Raw genomic sequence first — 24,776 nt, 5'->3', positions numbered from 1 at the left:
GCTCTCACAAAAGCATGGTAAAAAGGCTAGGAACCTTCACAAAGCAAGCTTAAAACCTGTTTGTTGTTAGAACAATGAACAGAATCTCTTGGGATTGCTATTTCTTTCTTTCTTTTAAGAAACTTAAACATTACAAAACATATGCTTTTTAATGTGAAGAGATTATAAAACAAATAAGTCTGTTATACATATAATAAATATAGTGCTCCTTTATCCAAAAATGTACTTGATGTTCTTAACAAAGAATATATAAACTTTCCACACACATATATCTAAGTAGCCTTTTCTGTCATCGTGATACTTGCCATTTAGAAATAGTTTGAGGTGATTGGTCATTTATTACATCTCCTGGGAACTAGGCACCGAAAGCACATTCATTCATCCAGGTCTTTGGAATATGGAGATGAATATAATCTAGGTTCTTTTTCCGAAATTTCTCAGAGTATGTTAAGAATGGTTCCCTCCAGTAACTATAGTATAGTATGGTGCATGCTAAAGTTTAGAAATATACTAAGCATCATGAGAACAGATAGAAAGAAGTTATTAGTTGAATACTTGCGAATCTGGTAAATTTTGAGGTCATTTAGTAATTCATAACATCTTCCTGCTCAGGCATTAATCCCAGATACATGCTATTTCCTTCCATTGTGAGAACCTCAAAGATGCTCATGTGTGAATTTGCAGACAGAGGGCGCCAGTTTCTACTCTCAGCTGAGCCAGGGATGTGTGTAATAACATTTTAATTTTTCTCTGTAGAAGCCGGCTTTTCTTCCCCTCCATCTCCTAAATTTGCAGCCTTCCACATGCTTGGGTGGGAGCATGTGTGTCTCACATTCTAGTTCAGCAACACTGGCTTCATTTATAGAGCATGCCAGTCTGCGAGCCCTGTGGTTCCACCAAGCTGAGATAGACTCTGGTTATATCCAGAACATCTTCCCTGTAAGCCCTGGAAATCTGTGTGGAACCAGCCCAGAGGTCTGTGTGTACTCTCACTCAGTCTAGAGAAGTGTAGTGTAGGTGAGGGCATTCACACACCATTATAAGAAGTATATTTGACACCTCACCCCAGGGAAGTGATATGTGCTGACTTAGTCTGAGTTAACTGGAAACAGACCTTGAGACAAAGAAAAACATGTAGAGGGCTTCCTGTGGATTGCTCTTAGAAGACACCCTGTAGGAAGGTCAGGAGGACTGGATTAGGCGATGGGAAAAACTGATCAGCAATGCTGTTACAACCAAAGTTTCAGTTGAACCCAAAGAGAACTCTGGAGCTGAGCCAGACCTTCAGAATTGTCTTAAAATGGGTCAAGGGTACAGGATCTGTGTCCTCACATTAGCCAGTCCCTGACTATGGGCTGCCCCCGAGGAAGGAGGGTAACCTTGGATGAATTAGTTCTCTGCAGCCAAGGGTGATTCCCAGGGAGGGATGCAGCTATGGCAGCAGGGGGGATGGATGTTAGGAGAAAAAGGGATCTTTTCTCCTACAGTCTAACTTGAGTGTCATTCAGATCTACTAACATTACATCTCAACCTGAAAAAGGTCCTTCAGGATTCTGATTGGTCTCATTTTCTAGCAATTTACAGGCAAAGGATTAGTGAGACAAACCATACCTCTTACTGCTACAGTTGACCTTGAAGCCCTAACTGATACTTTCTCCCCACTCTGTCACCATTCTAAATACTCCTCACCTTGACTCACACTATTACTATTCTAAGTCTGGTGGGGTGAACCAGATCCTCATCCCTTAGGGATCCGAGCCCCTGGTTGCTATGCTTTTCTTAGGACATGCCTACTGTATCTTTCAATTTACCTTAAAACAGGGCATGTAAACACTAAGGGATGTCTCAGTGCCAGAGATATTCTATTCTGCCCCCATTGTCTAGCAGCAGCCCCGACTTCTGTTGTATGATTCCTTTCCATGCCTATTGGTCTTTTAGTATGAGTAATTCAAAATGACTGCTGGCAGTGGTAGCTTAAAGTTTAATGAACTCTTACTGAGAACCTACGTCAAAGTATCTCCCCTCTGAGAACTAAGATGTCTAGACCCACAGAGCCTAAGGTCGTAGGATTGAGAGAATAGATTCCCAAGTAGAATATAGGTTGATGGTTAAGTGGGCCCATTCCTATTTTTAGTTTTCTGACTCAGGTATTCTACTTATAGGAGATGCAGTGCCATACAATAGCTATTAATTTAGGATCCATACTATGTCTAGGTACTGGTATCGTCTTCATGTTGACATCTCAGTGGCTTCTTTAAGAGCCCTTTCTACCATTCTATAATGGTTGTGACTCTTGAGGGTACAGGAGGTGGCAGGACAAGTGGATCCCATGGTTGAATGTCCACTGCCAATGCAGAACTTTTTTTTTTTTTTTCTCATAAAGTGGGTCCCTTGTTCCAAGGCAATGTTAGTTAGGATTTTAAGTCAGTTCATAAAATCTTCAAGTCCTTAGATAGTTGTAATTGTAAGCCCTATGCATAGAAAAGGCAAGCCCATACTGGATTATATATTGATATTAATCAAATAGAATCATTGGTCTTTTTAGGGTGAAAGGTATCCAGAGTAGTCAACTTGCTATCAAGTGCCTAATTCATCTTCTTAAGAAATGGTGCCAAATATGGGACTTAGCCTTAATTTATGTCACTGGTAGGTTGAATATTCAGTGGCAGCAGTAGCTAGATCATTTTTGGTGAGTAGCAGCATATCCTGATGGAGCCATGCATAGCTTCCATCCCTTCTATCATGATTATCAGGAGTTAGGGTGGCCCATAACAAACACCAGAGAATGTCAAATGACTGGTCGTTCTGTCCACTTGATTGTTTAGGATCTCTCCCATTATGGGTACTCTTTTGTGGTTCTTAGTATGCCATACTAAATTGTTCACACTCTATATTCATTCCTATTTGTTTATTGAGATGAGCTTCCTGAGACCTTGTTCTAGTCTTTCAATCTTTCTTTTTCAGGAACCTGGTCCAACTGGCCAGTCCAATAAAAGATACCCTAAGTCTATGAATATTTTTACTTTGGGCCATTTCTCTCTCCAAAGATGGAAAGCCAGATGCACTGCCCAAAGCCTTTCTAATTGGTAAGATTTGTCCTCATTGCTCTCTTTTAATAAGGACACTCCTCTTGAGGCCATAGAGTAATAGCTATCCATTTTCAGCTCACACTGACTTACCAAGATGACCTGTCCATGAAATAAGCTCAAACCTTTTCCTTCTCCATCAGCTGGGTATAGGAAGCCCAAACCCCCACCCCTGGACAGCCTAGCCCCAGCAATAGATGTGAGCTATAGGAGGGAGGCATCATCAATGGTAGGTGACATGGGGATTGAGATTACCTTTTTTTTTTTTTTTTTTTTTTTGAGATTACCTTCTTAGATAGCTTACTAGCAGATCATGCTCATGGCCACTCCCAGATATACCTCTCCCAGTTTACAAAGAATTGGCTCTGGGTTGGCCTGGTTTTATGACTTCATAGGTATGATAGGCCTGGCTCCTGATGGGCCATGATGCCCATTCTCAAATAGTCCATCTTTACGAGGATCTCATGGCAAGCTAGGTCCTGCCTTTCAAGTGTTGCAGATGGCATGATCTTGCTCCCAAACCCTAAGGGTCACATTGTGATTCCTACTGGGGCTTGCCATCAGCATTACTTGGTGTTTTTATTCTAAACACAGAAATCTCTAATACTACAAGGTCTGCCAGGTTGTATGGCCAAATGACAGGACTACTTGTGCCACAGCTTGGACCTGCTGCAGAGCCCTTTCTAGGCCTCATTTAAAGCTGGCAGCCTTTCATGTCACCTGGTAAGTGTGTCAGGGCAGCTTTCCAAGTGTAAAATATGTTCCCTTCAGAATCCAAAGAAACCTATAATGCATTGTGCTTCTTTCTTAGTGGTGGGAGATGCGAAATGCAATAATTAGTCATTTATTTGGGGAATATCCTTCTATGTCCCCAGACCATTGGACACTAAAAACTTCACTGCTGTGGCAAGACCCTAAAACTTTGTAGAGTTCATCTATTCCTTCTGGAGTATGTGTACTTTACCAAGGCCTCCAACACATCTGTCCCTTCTTACTTGCCTGGTCTAGTTAGTATGATATTACCAAGATGGTAGACTAATTTATGGTTTTGGAATATTCAGATGTTTCAGTTCTCTTTGGTAGAAGGAAGGTGAATTAACAAAGTCCTGGGGCAAGACTATAAATGTATACTGTGGTTTGTAAGCGCACACTGCTTGTGAAAGAGAGGAGGGAAGGAATGGCTTTACTAGAGTAGTGTCTGCATATCATGTACTGGAGTCTGTGTTAATTTACTCTAACAAGGTACCATAGTGGATGATAGCTACATTTGGGGATGCTTTTTGGTTACTGGCAGTGTCTATTGTCATCCACCATGATCTATCTGGGTTTTGAGATCCTAGCATTCCCGTTGCCATCAGGAAGTCCAATTCTGTATTAGCATCTCCTACTGTCAGGTCAGAACCACCGTAAGAGGACAGAACCCTGAGCATCTTAATGGTGCTGGTGTCATTTTCCCAGCACATTCCTTATCACTTTAATAAATGGGCTGTCCTCCTAGTCTGCCATGGAACATTGTTAGCTGGTAGTTTTTCTGCCAATGTCCACCTTATAATCTCCACTTTCCTGAGCCTTTGTACTCATCTTTCATCATCTGTCATGGAAGTTCTGGTATATCTGTTTAGTTTGGACCATTGGTTTTTCCAAGATTTACAGATTCAACCTGGAGTTTATCAGTGCCTTCTCCCAGAATTTTTGCCAGAGTGCTACATTCTGTATTATGAGGAAATTTTAATATATTTGCCAGCAAAAACCAATTCTCTTTTATCCGACCTTGTTCCTTCCCTTAATCCATCACCCTTGGGATCTAGTTCAATCCACTCCCAACTCCTTCTGTATTTATTAGCTCCTCTCTTCCCTTAGATGATCTTGTTGTCTGTGTCTTGATTCAATCATGATTTTGACCATGATCCCTATTAGCCTGATTAATAAAAGGGAAGATTGGAGCAGGGATCCTGAGGGCAGCCAGTAAATCTTGTAAGGCACCTGACTCATTTGAGACCTCTGACTGATACTCATGAAGGGAGGTGCTCACTATCTTCCATTTCGGGGAATAGGCCACTTCTGCAGGTTCACAGTTTTGGAAGAAATAGGGAGTTCAAAATTCTCAATTACATTAACCCAGATAACCACATCCTATGTCTCAAAGTTCCACTCTTTTTCTGTTAGGCTTTGACCTTGGTGTAAGAGACTTGCAAGGGAGGAACTGAACCTCCTCTGAAGCTCTGCTGCTCTTCCATGGTTAAGTCCTGAACCTAGTCCTTCGTGCTAATGGCCTTGTGCTTCAGGAGTTCAAAATGTTCTCTAACGCTGCCAAGGAGATCCTGCTTTCCTTGAAAATCATTTTACCTTGGGGCACCTGAGTGGCTCAGTGGTTGAGCATCTGCATTGGGCTTAGGTCCTGATCCCGGGATCCTGGGATAGAGTCCTGCATTGGGCTCCCTGCAGGGAGCCTGCTTCTCCCTCTACCTATGTCTCTGCCTCTCTCCGTGTGTCTCTCATGAATACATAAATAAAATAAAATAAAAAAGAAAATCATTTTGCCTTGAATTGTCAATAAATTACTATGAGCCAGATTCTTCTGATTGCCATGAGTGAATCAGTGACACTCAGCAACAGCCACCTATTCTATGGTTGTTCTAGTTATTTCCTTGCATGCTTATCCATTCCAGAGACATTACTCCAACCACTGCATTATCTTCCACTAGTGTCCTAACACGTTTGGTAGACATTTGTAATTGCACTGTAACAGCACATCAGAGACTATCCATAATATACCCACCAACCACCAGTGATGGTGTCTACACCTCCAGCTGGCCAATGGGGTAATCACCTCCAAACTTCTATTTTATAGTCCACTTCATAGGATCACTCCTGGTATAAATGGCTTAGATTGGGTTCTCTGGAAACAGACTACAAGACAGAAAATTTAATTCAGGGTATATTGAGAAGTGCTCTTGGGAGAAACACATATCCCCTCCCCCGCCCCCCCAAAATGAGAAAGGTAAGATTAATAAAGAAGAGGAAGAAGTAGGAGGAGGAGCAACTGACCTTAAATGCACTTTTCACTGAGCGGTCAGTCAATTGCATGAGGAGCTTAGAGCTAGGCTGGCCTTTCAGTATTTCCCCAGTTGAGGCAAAGGTGCTGAGGCTTTAGAGTCTCATATCAGCTCATCATTGGCCACAGTTTGTCTCTTACAAGGAGCATAACCTTCCAGCAATTCCTGATGACTGAGGGCAATTCCTAGTGAACGATTCAGCTGTGAATTGTTCTAACCAGCTGAGGATGGGAGGAATCAACCCTGATGAAGGGATCTAAGAACATCTGCCCACTGCAGGTACCCTGTACTCATGCTGCCCATTGAGCAACCTGGAAAAAAGCTGGATTTATGAAGAATGGGGGAGCAAAGATAACATAGTGGTAGTGGCAACACCAACTTCATACCTACCTAGGATTATTAGACATGATTCTGCTTGGGTTTTTGGAAAAGTTATTCAGCTTTTTTTGTGCCTAAGTTTCTTTAACCATAGAATGAAATTACTAACGCATATAGACCTTGAAATGGTACCTAGCATATTCAGCAGAAATATTGTTGCTGTTGTTATTGGCATTGTTCTTATTCTTGTTTTTTTTTAATTTATTTTTTATTGGTGTTCAATTTACTAACATACAGAATAACCCTCAGTGCCCGTCACCCATTCACTCCCACCCCCCGCCCTCCTCCCCTTCTACCACCCCTAGTTCGTTTCCCAGAGTTAGCAGTCTTTACGTTCTGTCTCCCTTTCTGATATTTCCCACACATTTCTTCTCCCTTCCCTTATATTCCCTTATTTTTCAGCAATCTTAACTCATTTTCAAGCTGTTTTTCCCTTTCCATCTCCCTCTAACCTGGTCTTTCACTGTTTTCTCCTAAAATTTAAATTCCACTTCTATCTTGCTGATTTCCTTTGTTCCTGAAAGATGCCATGCACTGTGCTTACACCATCTCCCTTCCTAGGCTCTCTGCCTTCATTGGCCTCCTAAAAAAGTTACCTAAATCCATCTTATCCTTTGAAGGAGTGGAAGGAGCATCTGCTTTGATTCAAGAAGTCTAGTTTAATTCTCAGATCCACTACTTACTTAAGTTTTGTGACTTTGGGTAAGCCATTGATCATACCCGAGGATGATTTCCTCACCTATAAATTGGGGATAGTAGCACAGCTACACTAGCTCATTATGAGGAATAAATGTGATAACTAGGTTAAACTCCCAGCACAATGCCAGGCACATTGCAGTTACTCAATAAATAGGAACTATTGGATATAGTGGTAAGCCTATGAATATCTAACCACAGAGTGATTCAAAGCACAATTATTCAAAGCCTGTAATGTGCAGGGACCCTTGGGAACAGATAGGGAGGTAGATGCAGGAGCTGCAGCCCCTCCCTTGAGGATGAAAAGAGTTTCCCAGCTTTTCCCAACTTCATTTGTGCACATCTCCTCTCTCCACCCCTCCCTCCTTAAAATACCCAAAGCATAGACCCATTCAGCATCTGAGCACCCAATTTCAATTCTTTTTGGAATTGTTCCTTACATTTTCTCACATGTCAGTTATGGCTCTCGAAATAGACTATGAGCTGCTTGAGGGGGGAAACTGTTGTATTCCTTTTACCCACACACAAAACCTAACATAGAAATGGGTGCATGCCCTGTGCTCTCTAGGTATTTTTTAGATAAATTAATAAATGAGTATTTATGATTCTTGATTAAAATCATAATAAAGAAGTTTCCACTTTGCAGGTGGAAACCTGCTAGTCATGGCATCAGTTTTGTAGGCTGTGACCTAAAAATGTATCTACCATGCTACACCAGTGTTTGGTGAAACTTGTTTCAGTGTTGAACATGTCATGGGCTGGGTTGGGTTGTGGGGTAAAAGTGTATTCTTTACTATGGACCATGGTAAAAAACCAAAAAACCAAAAACTACTTCCAGAATCCAGAATGCATACCACAAGTTTCCTAGCGGGGATGTTCAGGTCCTCATGGGCAGAACTAAAGAAGACCTTGGACACCAGGACCTCGGAGCAAGAGAGGCAGCAACAACTGGGTTTGGAAAGGCTCTCCTGGGGTTTGTGGGGATTAGAGAAGATATGCAGTTAAGAGAAGGCGTGCTCAGGGCCCAAACACAATCACTCAAACTGCTTATCATCTGGGCAACAAACAGGGACTGCAGGCACACCTGCAAATCTCAAGTGTCTTTCCCTCAGAAATCTTAATACCCTGAAATTGCTCAAGATTTTCCTCTTGAGATCCCTGTTTTCTCTAGAGCTTTAGGTGGTAATAGAAACACTATTGCCCACATTCTCTCTCCCACTTATTAATTTGAAAAGATAGATTGGAGTCATTAACCTTTAGAGATTCAGTGATAATTTCTTTTTTTCTACGATAATTTCTTGATGCAAAATTTGTACACAAAGTTTGACAATTATGAGGTGACCACAGGACAATGTCCATGAAACTGAAATTACTCTGGGAATTCTAAGATGGATGACCTCTCCGTCTATGGGAGGTTTGAAATTGCATTTAAAGCATCTTTGGCTCAGGCACCTTTGGGAGTTGGAAGCATCCTGCCTGTGGGAATGTCCGACCTCATGCCCTTCTATCTTACCTTCCAGAGTCTGCAGTTGGGGGACATGAATTCTGGTGCTCTGTTCTCCATGAATGCTTCTCACCTTTCTTCCTGGAGCCTGGGCCTAATGCCTGGCTGTTTGCTATTTGTACTTTGAAAAGTGCTTTAATTGGGAAAGTAAAATACAATACCAAATGCCTTTTTTGTGCCTTGTGAAAGTCCTCTAAAGCTTAGCTTAACTCAAAGAGCTTAAATCAATAGCACCGGCCCATTTTCTAATCACAGGGAATTTAATAATGATCAGGAAAGCCATTGTCAGTCTGATCAGTGGGACTGTTAGGACTTTAACTCCTGGAAAACAGCTTCATATCAAAATTACATACTGTTATCATATTAAATGTCACTCAGAAGGGTATTAAAATCCTTTGGAGAGAAAGCATTACAGGGGTTCTATCAAAATTACTTTATATGCTGATGAGCTGGAGAAAGCTAAGGCAAGCCTAGGGGTTGAAAGGAAGAAATTGTTCCCTTTTTACCAGAATAAACCAAAATCAGGAAGGGGGAGCGTTTTGGTGTCTGCATCTCTAATTCTGGAAGTCCCTTGAGACGCTCCAGCCCAAGAGCTGGAAAGTTTACTCTTATCCCTGAAGCCTGGAAAACCTCTTGGGTCCATCAGGGGAAGAGCAGCTTCAGGTCATTCCAGGACTCCTAGCAAAGTGTAGGACTCCCTGGCCCTAGCTACTTAACCCCACTAATTATCATAAGTCCCAGGGTAATGGTGCTTCCCAGTGGTAGATTCCAGCCACATACATTTTATAGGTGCTGCTGAGGATTCCAATCCCAATTATTCATGCAACAGTTGAGCCTTTGTGAATTGAACTTGACGCTGTTGTTTTAGGGATTAAAATTTCAGAGAGAATCATTTAACTGGGGGCAGATGGTTGGCCTTTAATGAAACCCTAAAGGAAATGGAGAAGGGTGTGGACAACAGGGAATAAGCAAAAATTAAGAAGAGGAACTAATTGAAAAAGCTAGAAAAGGAGGCGGGGCAAGAGAGCGAATGTGTTTCCTGTCAGCCCAGCCTGGCCACCTGCCTCTGCACACAGGGGTTCTTCCAGCAGCTAAACATCTGTATAAAGAGAAGGGGAAATGAGTGTGTTTGGGCTTGCTGGAGTCTGCACCTCCTATTATGTCCCACATCAGACACTATCCCCCTATCCTGGGGCCGCTGGCTTCCTGGAGACCAGGTTTTCCCAAGCCACTGCCACTAAGCCCAGCAGAATTCCAGATGTGAAGCCTGTATCCTGAGTCACCAGCTGTGGGGGCAGCATGCCCACTTAGTACAAATGGAGATTCCATCTCCCCTTCACTGTTTTAGCAGTTAAGACTTTAGCATCACACTTCATAGGTTTTAACCCCTTTGGCTCTTTGAGAAGGCTTTAGCATCTTATACATTAAGAAATGTATATTACATGTAGAGGCCCAAACACTGACTTTATATTAAAAAAACTCACACTCAAAGACAGTAACTGAGCCCAGCTGGCAAGTGGCAGCCTGTGGCCAGGAAACAGACTGTGTGCTTGTCTATCTCCATGTACTAAGTGAAGATGGTGGTCCAAGCCCTGTCATCTACAAACTGAATGACCAAGGGAAATGTCACAATCCATCTAGTCCTCCCTTTCTTATTCTGTAAAGTAAGGATAATAATGTCTAATTTGAAGCTTAAATGTATGTGATGTTTTTAGCATGAGACCTGTCACTTTAAGTACTCAGTAGAAGTACTACTAAAATACTTCCTGAAAAAATACAGGAAAAAATGGCTCTTGAAAGAGAATTGGGAACACAAAGGAATCAGAACTATGACCCACGTTCTAACTCTGTCTGTTGAAGACAACTGCTTGGGAGCATTAGGGAATGTCTTGTTCTGGGCATGACAGTGTTATCTGGGTGGAGAGGGCCACTGATAGAGTTACAAGACTCATTATGTATAGAAAAGGGTCAACCTTAAATGATAAAAAAACAAAGTTAACTGAGTAAATTTTAAAAAATCCTATTGGCTTTATTCAAAGATTCATGAATTGGGTAGCATCATCTAACAGATGAGAAAGGAGCTCTGAGTATTTCCACACGACCCAGGGAGGGATCCATATGATGTTGTTCCTTGTTCTTGTCGTAACTTAAAGGGAAACTTTCACAATGTCCAGATCCCTTTAGGTCCTGCAAATTGAAGGAGGAGGATATCCTCAAATTCCTTGCAGCAGGAACCCACGTAGGTGGCACCAACCTAGACTTCCAAATGGAACAGTACATCTTCAAAAGGAATAGTGATGGCATCTATATCATAGATCTGAAGAGAACTTAGGAGAAGCTTCTGCTGGCAGCTCATACCATTGTTGCCATTAGAAACCTGGCTGATGTCAGGGTCAAATCATCCAGGAATTGTGGTCAGTGAGCTGTGGCCAGTGAGCTGCTACTGCAGGAGCCACTCCTATCGCTGGCCACTTCACTCCTGGAAACTTCACTCACCAGATCCAGGCAGCCTTCCAGGAGCAGAGACCTCTGGTGGTTGCTGATTCTAGTGCTGACCACCAGCGTCTCACAGTGGCATCTTACCTTAACCTGCCTACCAGATCCTCCTCTGTGCTATGTGGACATTGCCCTCTTTTGCAATAACAAGGGAGCTCACTCAATGGGTTTGATGTGGTGCATGCTGGCCCAGGAAGTTCTGAGTGTGCCTGGCACCATTTCCCGTGAACACCCATGAGAGGTCATGCCTGAACTCTATTTCTACAGAGATCCTGAAGAGACTAAAAAGGGAGAGCTGGCTGATGCTGTAAAGGCTATGACGAAGGAGGAATTTCAGGGTGAATGGACTTCTCTAGCTCCTGAGTTGATTACTACTCCGTCTGAAGTTGTGGACTGGTCTGCAGGTGTCCAGGTGCCCTCTGTGCCTGGCCAGCAGGTCCCTACTGAACACTGGAGTGCTCAGCTTGCCATTAAAGGCTGATCTGCAGCTCCCACTGCTCAGGCCACTGAATGGGTAGGAACAACCACTGAGTGGTCTTCCACAAAGGTAAGCTGCTATTCCACAAAGGCAAACAAAATGGGAAATAAATAATTTCTTAAAAAGAAAGAGAAAAAAAAAAGGAAAGGAGTTCTGAGGAGATGTACAAAATGAAAGACTTTATAGGCAGAGGGAGGCAGGACAAGGAATTTATACTTTCAAAGAATGGACTGGTTGTGGCAAGGCCACTTTCCTTCAGGGGATGGCAGAGGGCTGTTAGGCAGACTGCTTCACTAGTGCCAACAGTAATTCTTGTTTGACTGGTTTAAGATTTCAGTTTGGGGAGAAGCTGAAGCTGTAATTAAGTCTTAGTTTGGTGATGTGGGGCTTAGCATAAGTGACTCCATTTTGAGCCTGTTATTATTTTGTTTTTTTAACATAACCCAAACCTATGGGTTAGAACTATCAAAGGACAGCCAAAACCTTCCTCAGCCCCAGGGGCTACACATAGCCTTGAGATATTATCAATGAGAGCAAAATTTCTTATTCTACTATATCTTCTCAAGTATCAATGTTGATGAGAGGGATCAGAGGTATTAATGACTTGAAATAAGAGTCAGCCAAAGTACCTTGTGACTATCTTCTACATCAAATAAAGGCTTGAGAGAGACACTGTCTGTCCTCTTCCTTGCTCAGTCCAGAATAGAATGCCTGTCACATGGTAGGTGTATAGTGGATATTCATCAAATAGACAGATGTTGAAGGAATTCATAAAATAGACCGGGTAGGACTAATCAAGATTCAATGGTTTGGTATTGAATATGTTGACTAAAATTGCAATTTTAGGATATTAAAGACAGGTGTACATGTATAGTCAGTTCTTGATTATTCCTACTTTGGTTGTACATGCTTCTAGATCATCCCCTAGCATCTCTCTTGCTGCTCATTTTTTTGCCCATTTTATTTGTTTGCAATCGATAAACATGTCCAGCAGAAACCAGTTAAAGCCAGACAATGTTGTGAAAATCTTCACTCTAGAAAAAAACCTACATCTTGAGACAGTTGGAATGATTGAGTAAATGGGATTTGAGGTGGTCTGTATCTGGTTCTCCATCTGTTTTCCATGGTCCTTACAGCCATGTAAAATTGAAGTGAGAGGCAACACTTACTTTCTTAGAATCTTCCATGAATTGAGAGCACTGGCAATCTGTCTAGTGCCACAGTAATTGAAATTAATTGGATTTTAGAGATAATAACATTTATGCTAATGTGGTTATTGAGAGGAGACAATAGTCCCAGAGATAAGTAGCTAGGAGAGGTGGGGCAAGAGAATTTGCAATCCCAGCAGGAGAGATTGAGAGTCTTGCGGGGGAGCTTCTGGGGTGGGTGGAGGTAGAGATGAGGGACAAGAAGTTGTTGAGAACTGGAAGGTTTTAGAGAAGCAAGAGAGAAGAACAAGGGGGAGGGAGAAGTAGAAAAACTTTTATTTTTTAAAAATATTTTATTTATTTATTCATGAGAGACACAGAGAGAGAGAGAGAGGCAGAGACACAGGCAAAGGGAGAAGCAGGCTCCATGCAGGGATCCGGATGTGGGACTCCATCCCGGGCCTCCAGGATCACACCCTGGACTGAAGGTGGCGCTAAACCGTTGAGCCACCGGGGCTGCCGGAAAACCCTTTTTGAATAATGATAATATGAATAGTGTCAGCAGTGCTTTTTATGTGTGAAGCATTATGTGTTTTAAATTTGTCATTTTACCTCACAACAAACTCATGAGGTGGGTACTATATTTGTTTTTCTTATTAAAAATAATAGAGAGGGGCACCTAGGTGGCTCAGTCAGTTAAATGTTTGAGTCTCGATTTTTGCTGAGGTTATGATCTTAGGGTTACAAGCTCTGAGTCAGGCTCCACACTGGGCATGGAGTCTGCTTAAGACTCTCTCCCTCTATGCACCACCCTCTTCCCCACGAGAGAGAGAGAGAGAGAGAGAGAGAGAGAGAAAACTGAGCTTTAGAGGGGTTTAACTAACTTGTCCCACATTACTTGGACAATACATATGCAAAGTAAGTATTCTTCTCTGCTCTATTACACCTCCCATTTGCCCAAAGTGAAAGAGCAAAGATAAATGGGAGAGGTGAAATTCTGGAACAACCCTGAAGAGAAATTGACAAAGGCCTGATTTTGACAGGAGCCTGAAAGAAGGACCTAGGACCCAAGAGAATAAAGATCTGATTCCAGGTAGTAAACCCCTTCCAAGAAAGAACCCCCCCTCTTTATAGGTTTGTACTTGGCCCTTGTGTCACCAGCAGCCAGCCTGTGGGGCTGTCCATGAACACTACAGTGAGGAGGTTCACAAACAGTGATAGACTACATGGGTATGTGGCCCACTGATATTGCTAATGAAGGTGGACTGGAAGTGAGTGTGAAAACAACCACCCCATCCAGGTCCATATCCCAATAGCAAGAGAAACTGACCTCTACAAACCTAATCTATGCCTAGTTTTCACACTGTGATCACATGTTTATGAAGTTTTACTAACTGTATTGAGCTGAAAGGGGCACAGAGGAGAGACAGAGAGATGTCCTAGAGAGGAGGTGGGCTTAGAAGAGAAACCTCAGATCACATGAGTGGTAGCAATGGGAGCCAGAGGGAAACCTTGCTGTGAGTCCTCTGCCTGGAATATAAACTATTCTGTCAAGAGTCCTTGAAAGTAAGGTCACCAAAATTATCAGGTACATCTGGGCCTTCCGAGTGATGTTGACATTGTTGTGTGTATAGCACTGTGAATGGAGAAATTTTGGAGGTAGAGCTGGACTCAAATCCAAGCTTAAACATACATTAGTTGAATGACCTTTGGTAAGTCAACTTGCCTCTCTAAACTCTAGGATTCTCAAGGGCCAAGTAGGAATATTAATACCTGCCTTTCAAAGTTCTCTTGGAGTTTCCAAATAATGACTCAAACTCCTGGCCCATCACAGACACTCCATAAACAGTGGAATTTTTATGGATGTGCTTATCCTTTGACCAGGTGGGATAGCAGAGACCAGAACATTTAGGATTTCTCTTTATGATTTTCAGTATTCCTCTCCCTATTATTAAATAAGTCCCCTGAAATCTGAATGTTGACCTCCTGACCCTATTTCACTCAGATTTAAGTCAACACTGAACTTTGTATTTCCCAAATGGAAAGCTATATTATTAATAATACATTTGGTCATGCATTTCCTTTCATTTTTGCACCTTTTTTAATTACTCATGCCTGAAAAGGTCTAAAATGTACCTTTAATCTCCTTGTCATACATCAAACTGCCATTTACAGCTTTCTCTTTATAACATAAGGATTTTTATTCAATATAATTTTGTGCTATGGCAATATGCAAATATATATGCAATAACATATATATTGTATATATTTGCATATACATGCAAAATATATTTGCATAGTTACTATCTAGGTGAATATATATAACATATATATTTGCATATTGCATATATATTACATATATATATTTTTTGCATAGTTACTATCTAGGTGAAATCATGGAATCCTTGCATATTTGAGAGAAATCAGAAAATTAAAATGGTTGTAAGGTTAACAAACACTCCACCTATTAGATCTGGTCTTAAATGGAATAATGCTTAAAATGATTCTAAAGTCATAGTATGTATAAATTTCATGAAGTGTTCTTGGCTTGCCTTCCAAGTCATTAGGAAAGTCATTTACCTCCTTACTAATCAGTCTCCGAAATCTGGAAATACTAGCACAACTCCTCTCCGTCCAAATACCATGCCTTGTTCTCCTGTTTCTCTTGGTCTTTGTCTCTAGAAAACCTTACACAGGCTTATACATCTCATCTGACCTTCCTAAGGCATAAACACAGCACCATAATGACAGTCAATTAAATCTAAAGGCTGTCTGTCCTGACATTGTGGTGCCCTGAAAACAGTGAAGACCGCTAGCCACTTAGAAGCAATGAAAAGCATCAAACTGGGTAGAAATTGCAGTGCTGCTCTTAAGTTCAATTTTCCTTGTAGCTCAATTTCCTAGCTTTGCACTTTCCTAGGTAAATCACATTAATAGAGGAGAAGGGGGGCATGGGGAGATTGGTGGTAGATAGCTAGACGGTCCTTTGGAGCTAAAGTATCTCATCCTGAGTCATGAGGGAATAGGTAACCAGTACTCTTGACAAGCAGGTATTCAGCGGTATGAGAAGTCATTTAAATAGGAAGCGGGAGCAGAGGTCTTCTGCTGGCAGGGAGTATCTTCATTATTGCTGTCATGGTGCCTGTTGTGTGTCATCCCCCATCTATCATTTGTTCAATACCTCAGTGAAATTAGCCAACTGCATATTACAGCAGAGCTCTGATGTGCCAATCTCCCCTGAAAGCATTAACTGTCTTCGGTTACGCATTCTTCTTACCCTCCACCCCTTTTTACTGCCCATTAATGATCTTTCATTTGCATCATGGAACAATGAAGTCCTTTGGCCAATTATGTGAAATTACAGGTGCTCTGTAGGTGCCCTCTGTCACTCGTTTACTTTCTTTGTTGAAGTAGTGGGTTGGAGTGGATTTATATTTCAAACATTACTTGACTTCTGCTTGTTTCTGGATGGAAGCAGTACAATTTTAGCTGGCACAATAAGCATCTTCCTTTGGCTTAATAAAGTGGCTCGTGCCCAACCTGGATGAAACTATAAAGTCAGTCTTGACAGATCCCTTTAAGGGATCCTTCCAGCTCATAAACCATGAGGGGAACAGGACATCTCAGAGCATAACAAACTTGCCCTTTTTATCCCAAGAGACTTTGCTGTAACATGTTTTGAGATTACTTTTGGCATGCCTCCTCTGGGACATTTCTATTACCATAGAACTATTATTCTAATTTCTTTGATTCAGAAAAAAAAAAAAAATTATCTTGTACTTTTGACCAAACTGAATGTATAGTAATCTTCTAGAAACAGGAATATAAGAGTAAGAGAAACCAACATTTACGGAACATCTATTATCACCCAGGTGCAATGCTATTTGCATTTATGTTAAATCTAAATCTCTCCCTGCAATGTATAGTCCAGATTGAAACTGCAAAGACCATTACTTTTCTTTTGCACAAGGAGGCAGTATTGAGCAGACCAAGAAAAATGCGCTCAGGTCTTAGCTCAGCTGCCACTTATTAGCTGAGTCACCATTGGAAATCCATTTATCCTCTCTGTGCTCCAAATTTATCATTTGTGTAATAAGAAGAGGGATACTGTTCAGGACTAGGATTGCTATGAGATTAGGTTAGACATCAAAGCAGACTTGGGGGCAGGGAAGTTATTTGATGACTGTTAATTTTTTTTTTCTTATGCTACTCAGGGAAAAATCTCCAAAGACAGAATATACTCATGTGAAAAAAGAAAATATAAAATCATTCCATTTCACAACTCATTTATTGATATTATATATGTTTAAATAGTGTTATGTAGCACTTAGCAGAGAAGCTTATCATTATGACAATACATAGGTAGTGCAAACACTAAAAGCAAGAACAGTTAGATGAGGGAGGAATCAATACTGAAGTCATAAGGAATGACAATCACCTTCTAAGATAACTTTGATTTAAAAAAATCTCAATTTTTTAAGTAGGTAATGTATTCACAAGACTCAAACACCAAAAAGCTTAAAAGTTCACAAGAGGAAGTTTCTCCTACATCCTTAACTTTAGCTTCCCAGAGACAACCAGTGTTTATCAGCTTCTTATCTTTGCAGAAATATATTTCGAGTCTATAAGCAAATATATATAAATAATCTTTCTTACCATTTGCTGCATTCTTTCTGGATAGTTATTTATATTGTCATTTCACTTGAAATATATTTTAGAGATTATTATATATCAGTATATACAGACCCTTCTTTTTATTTTTATACCAGTATAATATTCTACTATAAGCAGTGCTAAATCTCCATTGAAGGATATTCATTTCCAATCCTTTTTCCACCAACAAAAATGCTGTAGCAAATAATCATATGCATGTATCATTTCCCATGTGTGTGGAAATATCTATAAGATAAATTTCTAAAAAGAGGTTATTGGGTCAATTATTGTGTGCATTTATAAAGTTGATAGATATTGCCAAATTACTCTCTGCAGAGATTGTAATTTAGCCCCCACCCCTGACATCTTATGAGAGTATGTATTTCCCTACAGTTTTCTATCCTAATATTTTTCAAAACTTCCAGATTTTTACCAATCTGATAGATGAAAATGGTATCTTAGTGTAACTTAAACATGTATCTCTTATATTAGGAGGGAGGTTGAACATTCATTCCCATACTGAAGAGTTGTTGTTTTTTTCCTGGAAAATATATTTTGTGAACTTTATCTTCTTTTCTATTGCATTGTGTATATCTTTTATATGTGCTTCAATTATATTTCCAAGTATGTTGCTTGCTTTTTAACTTTGTATATTGTGTTCCTTCCTCGTGCAGATGTTTTTGTTCTTATATGATTAAGAACAAAATATTGGTTTAAATATTTCAAACATTTTTATAAATTCCTTGAATTGATTTAGAATTTTTATTCCAGTAAGACTTAGTTCCATAATTCTCTTCCACATCTCTCTCAACTGTATATGGAAGAAGTCCCCAAATGATTTTTCTACTGTTTCCTGACTATTACAGAGACAGAGGTAAGGGCCATTTACTCCTTTCCATGCATTTTGCCTAATACTGGGAGCTTAATAAATATTAAATGGATGAATGGAAGAGTGGATAAAAGGGTAAAGGAAATGCTGAGTTGCTAAATTCAGGACCTGATGATGATATGTGTGTTCACAAAGCACAGACTAGACGTTTTTGGATTCAGTGTATTTATGCATTGGTCAGTGAGTTAACGATGCAGTATGCATCATTCATTTTGTGAGTGGTCATTAAATGTTAACAGTTACTGTACAACAGGTGGAGTAAAGGGAGACAAAGAAAAGGAAGAAGGGGATAACATTTGGCATACAAACAACAAAAAGGCTTCAGAACCTTGGATAGCATCAGGGTATAGGCAGCCCTAGGACAAATCACAAATAAAAGATTAGCTTCAGGGCATAGTCTTTCCCCTTTTAGCCTGGAGTATAGTGCCATTTTTCTTCTGTAGAACTGAGTGCTGGGTTTTCAGGCTCCTTCCCCTCTATAATTGTGGATCCTGACTTGTTCTTTGCAGATAGCTGTCCTTTTGCTCCAGATCAATTTCCAAGGCTAATTATTTTCTGCAAAACATGCTTTGTCTCATACTGAACACACAGGTCCTGTATTTGGCTACTTGACTCTGCGAAGTGATATGATAAATCATGCTAAGGTGGTAATGACTGCTACTAATTTATATATGTTATTCCTTAAGCCCAAAGAATAAATCTCTTATATAAAGGTTTTATATGATCAGAAAGTTGACAGTGGATTAATTTTGAGACTGAGAAATTTGTTTCCCAAATTCCCAGGATATCTTGTCCCAGTAAACAGCATTCTAACTTGTGGTAGCTGTTACAGATAGATGAACTACACAAGGACCTTTAAACTAAAGAGAAAACGAACGAAGCCCCACTGTAATAATGCGCCTTTATTATTTTAGCGTCACGAGGAATTTGGGAATGGGGAAAGCATGCCAGGAGTCAAGACTATTAAATTCCTGTAAAGATCTTTCTGATATCCTTAATGGTATCCCTACAGCTTATGCTATCAATTATTCTCAAAGGCCAGCAGTAAATAGCTCATAAAGCATACTAATTCTATGATTTATATAATTGAATCTCTTTTCAGGACCCTTGACCATATGTATACTTTTACTTTTCTGTTCCTGTCACACAGGCTAGGAAGTAGGATTTAATTTTGCCTTGACAACGTAACTCAGAGCATTTCAAGATCATCCCCAATAGTCAAGACAGATATGTGTATTTAAGTTGTTAAATGCTCATCCTTGTAGAAGCCATTGCCTCAACCTTGCATGACAGTATGCTGTTTACTCCTGCTCAATGAATGTCACCAGTGGGAGGGGATGTCTAAGGTCTTTACCAGAAAGTGAAAAGAACTTCCCAGAAAGAGCATCTATCTTGATGCTGACAAATAAGTACCCATGCATTTGTATTTTTTTCTTAGATAATCCTAACAGAGGGAATCAGAAGTGGGAGAATGTCAGGGTACCACATACAGACTGTCAGAAATGCTAAGGCAAAGTTTTTCATGGAGCTTTAATACTTTGAATGACTTAACTGTTGAAAGGAAGATTGATGATTATAGAATATTAAGAAGAAAAGTAAGGGGTAGGAATGGATCCTGAGTGTGGATAGGAAAAACTAGCATCTATTGAACGCCTGCTATATGCCATGCTCTGTGCTGTTTTTTCCACGTACATTAGCATAAATAATTATCACAGTTTTATGATTTAAGCACTTTTTATTTATCATAGTTGAGGAAATTGAGGTTCTGACAGATTAAGTAATTTTCTTTAAGTCTTGGTATTAATACACAGCAGAATAAATTAGTCTCATTTCAAAACTCATCTCACTATTCTATTAGACACTCCTATTTTAAAGGTGAGCTAACTTAGACCCAGGAAAATTAAGTGTCTTTCTCTCATCTCTGAGTCCAGAGCAGCAGGAAGCCAAAGGGAAGAAGGTGATCCTTTCATCTTCTTCCTCTATCCTTCATATTTTTAATGTTATGTTTTGATCACCACAGAGATTTTACTGTTAACATAGTTTGAATCCCCTTTATGAAAGATTTATTTAAGTGATGTGCATTTAATGAGTTGATAAAAAATGTTGCAATTTGGAGCCCAGATGGTTGTAAAAGATAGGGAGGGTACAGTTCTTCCAATAACTCATTATTCACAAATCAATATTCAGGTGGCTTGACTGGGACCCATATATGCATGGATGTGTTCCTGTGTGCCTGTGTGGGTGCATGTGTCTGTAAATGTCCAGAAACCAAACATAATTGATATTTTTTGTCTGTCAATTGATTCCTGCCATCTAGAGCACTCTGCACATCCTTCTAGCTTAAGGAAGTTAGTGGTCCATACATCATGCACTAAACCCCCTAATGAGGTTCTCTCTATGGGAAATGGTAACAGTAACTCTATCAAAAATATACTAGGGTTATGGCCTCATCATTACTGTCATAACATCTTCTAAGTCAAGTCATGCTCTTTGCACTCGCCGTCTAAAGCTGGTATTTGGAGATAAGGTTTTGCTATATGTCATCAAGCCAGGGACTCCTAATTCAGAAAGGGAATTGTGCTTTCCAGCATGACCAGCATAAGAGTAGCAGGAAAATGTAGAGCCAAACCAAAGCCCAGATTTTTCATGAGCTCCAGAGGGTGTGGTCTCTGTGGTCTAGCCATGCCTGGATTAGAGTTGCCCAAAGGAAAAGAAAGGCTTCATGGATAGAAATATTTCTCAGTAAAATCCACAGCAATGATTCAGAATGGTGTAGAAGAAGTGGTTTTGAGTACAATAGGTAGGAAACAGAATTTACAATCCTGGCTTTGGCTAGGCCAGTGATGCACCATGTTGACCTTAGGCAAATGACGTAAATTGCTTCAAAATATTAATGTCCCTTATATGTCCGTAAGATATTCTAATTATCTGCATGTTGGCCATGTCTATGTCTTCCTCTGTGAGATTTCTCTTCATGTCTTTTGCCCATTTCATGATTGGATTGTCTGTTTCTTTGGTATTGAGTTTAATAAGTTCTTTATAGATCTTGGAAACTAGCCCTTTATCTGATATGTCATTTGCAAATATCTTCTCCCATTCTGTAGGTTGTCTTTTAGTTTTGTTGACTGTATCCTTTGCTGTGCAAAAGCTTCCTATCTTAATGAAGTCCCAATAGTTCATTTTTGCTTTTGTTTCTTTTGCCTTCGTGGATGTATCTTGCAAGAAGTTACTGTGGCCGAGTTCAAAAAGGGTGTTGCCTGTGTTCTTCTCTAGGATTTTGATGGAATCTTGTCTCACATTTAGATCTTTCATCCATTTTGAGTTTATCTTGTGTATGGTGAAAGAGAGTGGTCTAGTTTCATTCTTCTGCATGTGGATGTCCAATTTTCCCAGCACCATTTATTGAAGAGACTGTCTTTCTTCCAATGGATAGTCTTTCCTCCTTTATCGAATATTAGTTCACCATAAAGTTCAGGGTCCACTTCTGGGTTCTCTATTCTGTTCCATTGATCTATGTGTCTGTTTTTGTGCCAGAACCACACTGTCTTGATGACCACAGCTTTGTAGTACAACCTGAAATCTGGCATTGTGATGCCCCCAGATATGGTTTTCTTTTTTAAAATTCCCCTGGCTATTCGGGGTCTTTTCTGATTCCACACAAATCTTAAAATAATTTGTTCTAACTCTCTGAAGAAAGTCCATGGTATTTTGATAGGGATTGCATTAAACGTGTATATTGCCCTGGGTAACATTGACATTTTCACAATATTAATTCTGCCAATCCATGAGCATGGAATATTTTTCCATCTCTTTGTGTCTTCCTCAATTTCTTTCAGAAGTGTTCTATAATTTTTGCCATCAGGGAAATACAAATCAAAACCACAATGAGATACCACCTCACACCAGTGAGAATGGGGAAAATTAACAAGGCAGGAAACCACAAATGTTGGAGAGGATGCGGAGAAAAGGGAACCCTCTTACACTGTTGGTGGGAATATGAACTGGTGCAGCCACTCTGGAAAACTGTGTGGAGGTTTCTCAAAGAGTTAAAAATAGACCTGCCCTACGACCCAGCAATTGCACTGTTGGGGATTTACCCCAAAGATACAGATGCAATGAAACGCAGGGACACCTGTACCCCGATGTTTCTAGCAGCAATGGCCACAATAGCCAAACTGTGGAAGGAGTCTCGGTGTCCAACGAAAGATGAATGGATAAAGAAGATGTGGTCTATGTATACAATGGAATATTACTCAGCTATTAGAAATGACAAATACCCACCATTTGCTTCAACGTGGATGGAACTGGAGGGTATTATGCTGAGTGAAGTAAGTCAATCGGAGAAGGACAAACATTATATGTTCTCATTCATTTGGGGAATATAAATAATAGTGAAAGTGAATATAAGGGAAGCGAGAAGAAATGTGTGGAAATATCAGAAAGGGAGACAGAACGTAAAGACTGCTAACTCTGGGAAACGAACTAGGGGTGGTAGAAGGGGAGGAGGGCGGGGGGTGGGAGTGAATGGGTGACGGGCACTGGGGGTTATTCTGTATGTTAGTAAATTGAACACCAATAAAAATAAATTAAAAAAAAAGATATTCTAATTATCAAGACTAGTGCTGCACTTCCCTCTTTCACCAGCAAAGTCTTGTTGATTCTTTGATCCTTGTAACTCTCCTACTGCAATCATCAGAGTTATGAGATGACCCCCAAGATTCTTGCCCTTAAAACATCAGCCCTAAGTGATCCTCTCTCCTTGAGAATGCTTAGGAACTGTGATTATGATGAGATAGTCATTACTGTGATTATTAGCTTATATAACACTCCATCTTAACAAACCTGGATGGAGAGTCTCCTGCTGGCCTCAAAGATGCAATCTCCATGAGTTTCACAGTTGCAAGGAAATGAATTTTGCCAACAACCAAGTGAGCCTGGAAGAAAACTTTGAGTCTCAGATGAGACCCCAGTCCCAGCTGATACCTTGATCTCAGCCTTGTGGTAGCCTGACCAGAGACCCCAGCTAAGTTCTGTCTAGACTTCTGATTTATAGAACTATAAGATAATAAATAGGTATTGTATTAAGATGCTACGTTTGTGGTCATCTGTTGTACAGTGATAGGAGCATAACACACCCATTCAGTCCTTTTTTTTTTTTCATTTCCAGTGCTACCAAATAAATTCCAAGTGTCTTCTTTCATCTAGACTTTTCCATGGTCTTCCCAGAGCTGATCTTTCTTCTTTTCTCTACCTCATCTCCTAATAACCTATTTCAGATCAAGACACATGACTACTATACATAGTATATCCTTGATTATTCAGTTAAGTGAATACTTTTTCTTATTTTCACATTTCTGAAATAAGGTTGTGTCCCATGATGGATGTATATGTTTATTGTAGTGCTGGTTTTCTTTCCCATAAGCTCTTATTAAATTGATGGTGTACCTTACCAATTGATAGTGTCTAAGAATTGAGAAAGTCTGGTATTTCAGTCTTAAAATTGACTGAGTAGCACTAAATAACTTCTAGTGAGAGCCATTGGATGCCTTTAATGAGGAGAAAAATAGATTTTCTTCTCATGAACCTCTTTAATAGCGTCAGTCATGAAATAAAAAGATGCCCAAAATTTGCTCAGGAATAAGCCACCACAGGCAACCATGGGATTTGGCATAATTGCATTTATTTTTCTCATTGCTCCAGGTTGGTGGCACTCAAGATTCTTCTTTGACCCTAGTCAGAGACTATGCATAGTCTCTGCATCCCTAGTACAGACTATGCCCTGATTCCCAAACAATGCCACAGATGGTGACACATTTCTTGAGATTTGTACATTTATCCTGTCTCTGACCAGCAGACAACTTGATCCCTCTTCCCAGGGATTTCAAGGTATCCCAGTCATTTGCTCACTTAAGCCTCGATTTGGCTTAGATATAAGAGAAGGAGCTGTGACATGGGGGCTGGAAGGCTCAGATATCATTTATTGACCTTGGGACATTCCCTCTGTGATCTGTTTTCTCATCTGCAGGATGAAGTATTCTCTAAGGTTCTTTGTTTTAAGCCCAGGCTGCTCTTTCACCTCCTCATTTCAAATCTCCCCCAAAGCTGTAGCAGGAAGTGGATACTGCAATAGAGTCAGTCCATGCTATCAAAGGCTTAGCATTCCTTGGCATCCTAGTAGTAGGGTAGGGACACTCCTGGGTCCCTTAAGTATCCTGTTGGTCTTAGCTAGCAGGTGACAGAGCCATAACCCAGATTTTCAACAGCACGTTTTTTCTTTTTTTTTTTCTGCATATCCAGACTAACTGACATCCTTCTGTCTCCAAGTTCATTCCTGCAGATGTTTCCAATCCTCATCACTTTATCATAATTGTTATGATAAGCATTTCTGCCAA

At 40.3% G+C, this 24,776-nt stretch overlaps 1 pseudogene; it reads left to right on the top strand.

Moving 5' to 3' along the window:
• Positions 1-8,604: 8,604 nt before the first annotated feature.
• Positions 8,605-24,776, top strand: part of LOC119877509 — a 28,482-nt pseudogene continuing 12,310 nt past the window's right edge.

This window comes from Canis lupus, chromosome 25 (genome assembly GCF_011100685.1).
Source record: "Canis lupus familiaris isolate Mischka breed German Shepherd chromosome 25, alternate assembly UU_Cfam_GSD_1.0, whole genome shotgun sequence".
NCBI lineage: Eukaryota > Metazoa > Chordata > Mammalia > Carnivora > Canidae > Canis > Canis lupus.
Note: the sequence above shows the minus strand (reverse complement) of the source record. Positions and strands in the feature narration are given on the sequence as shown.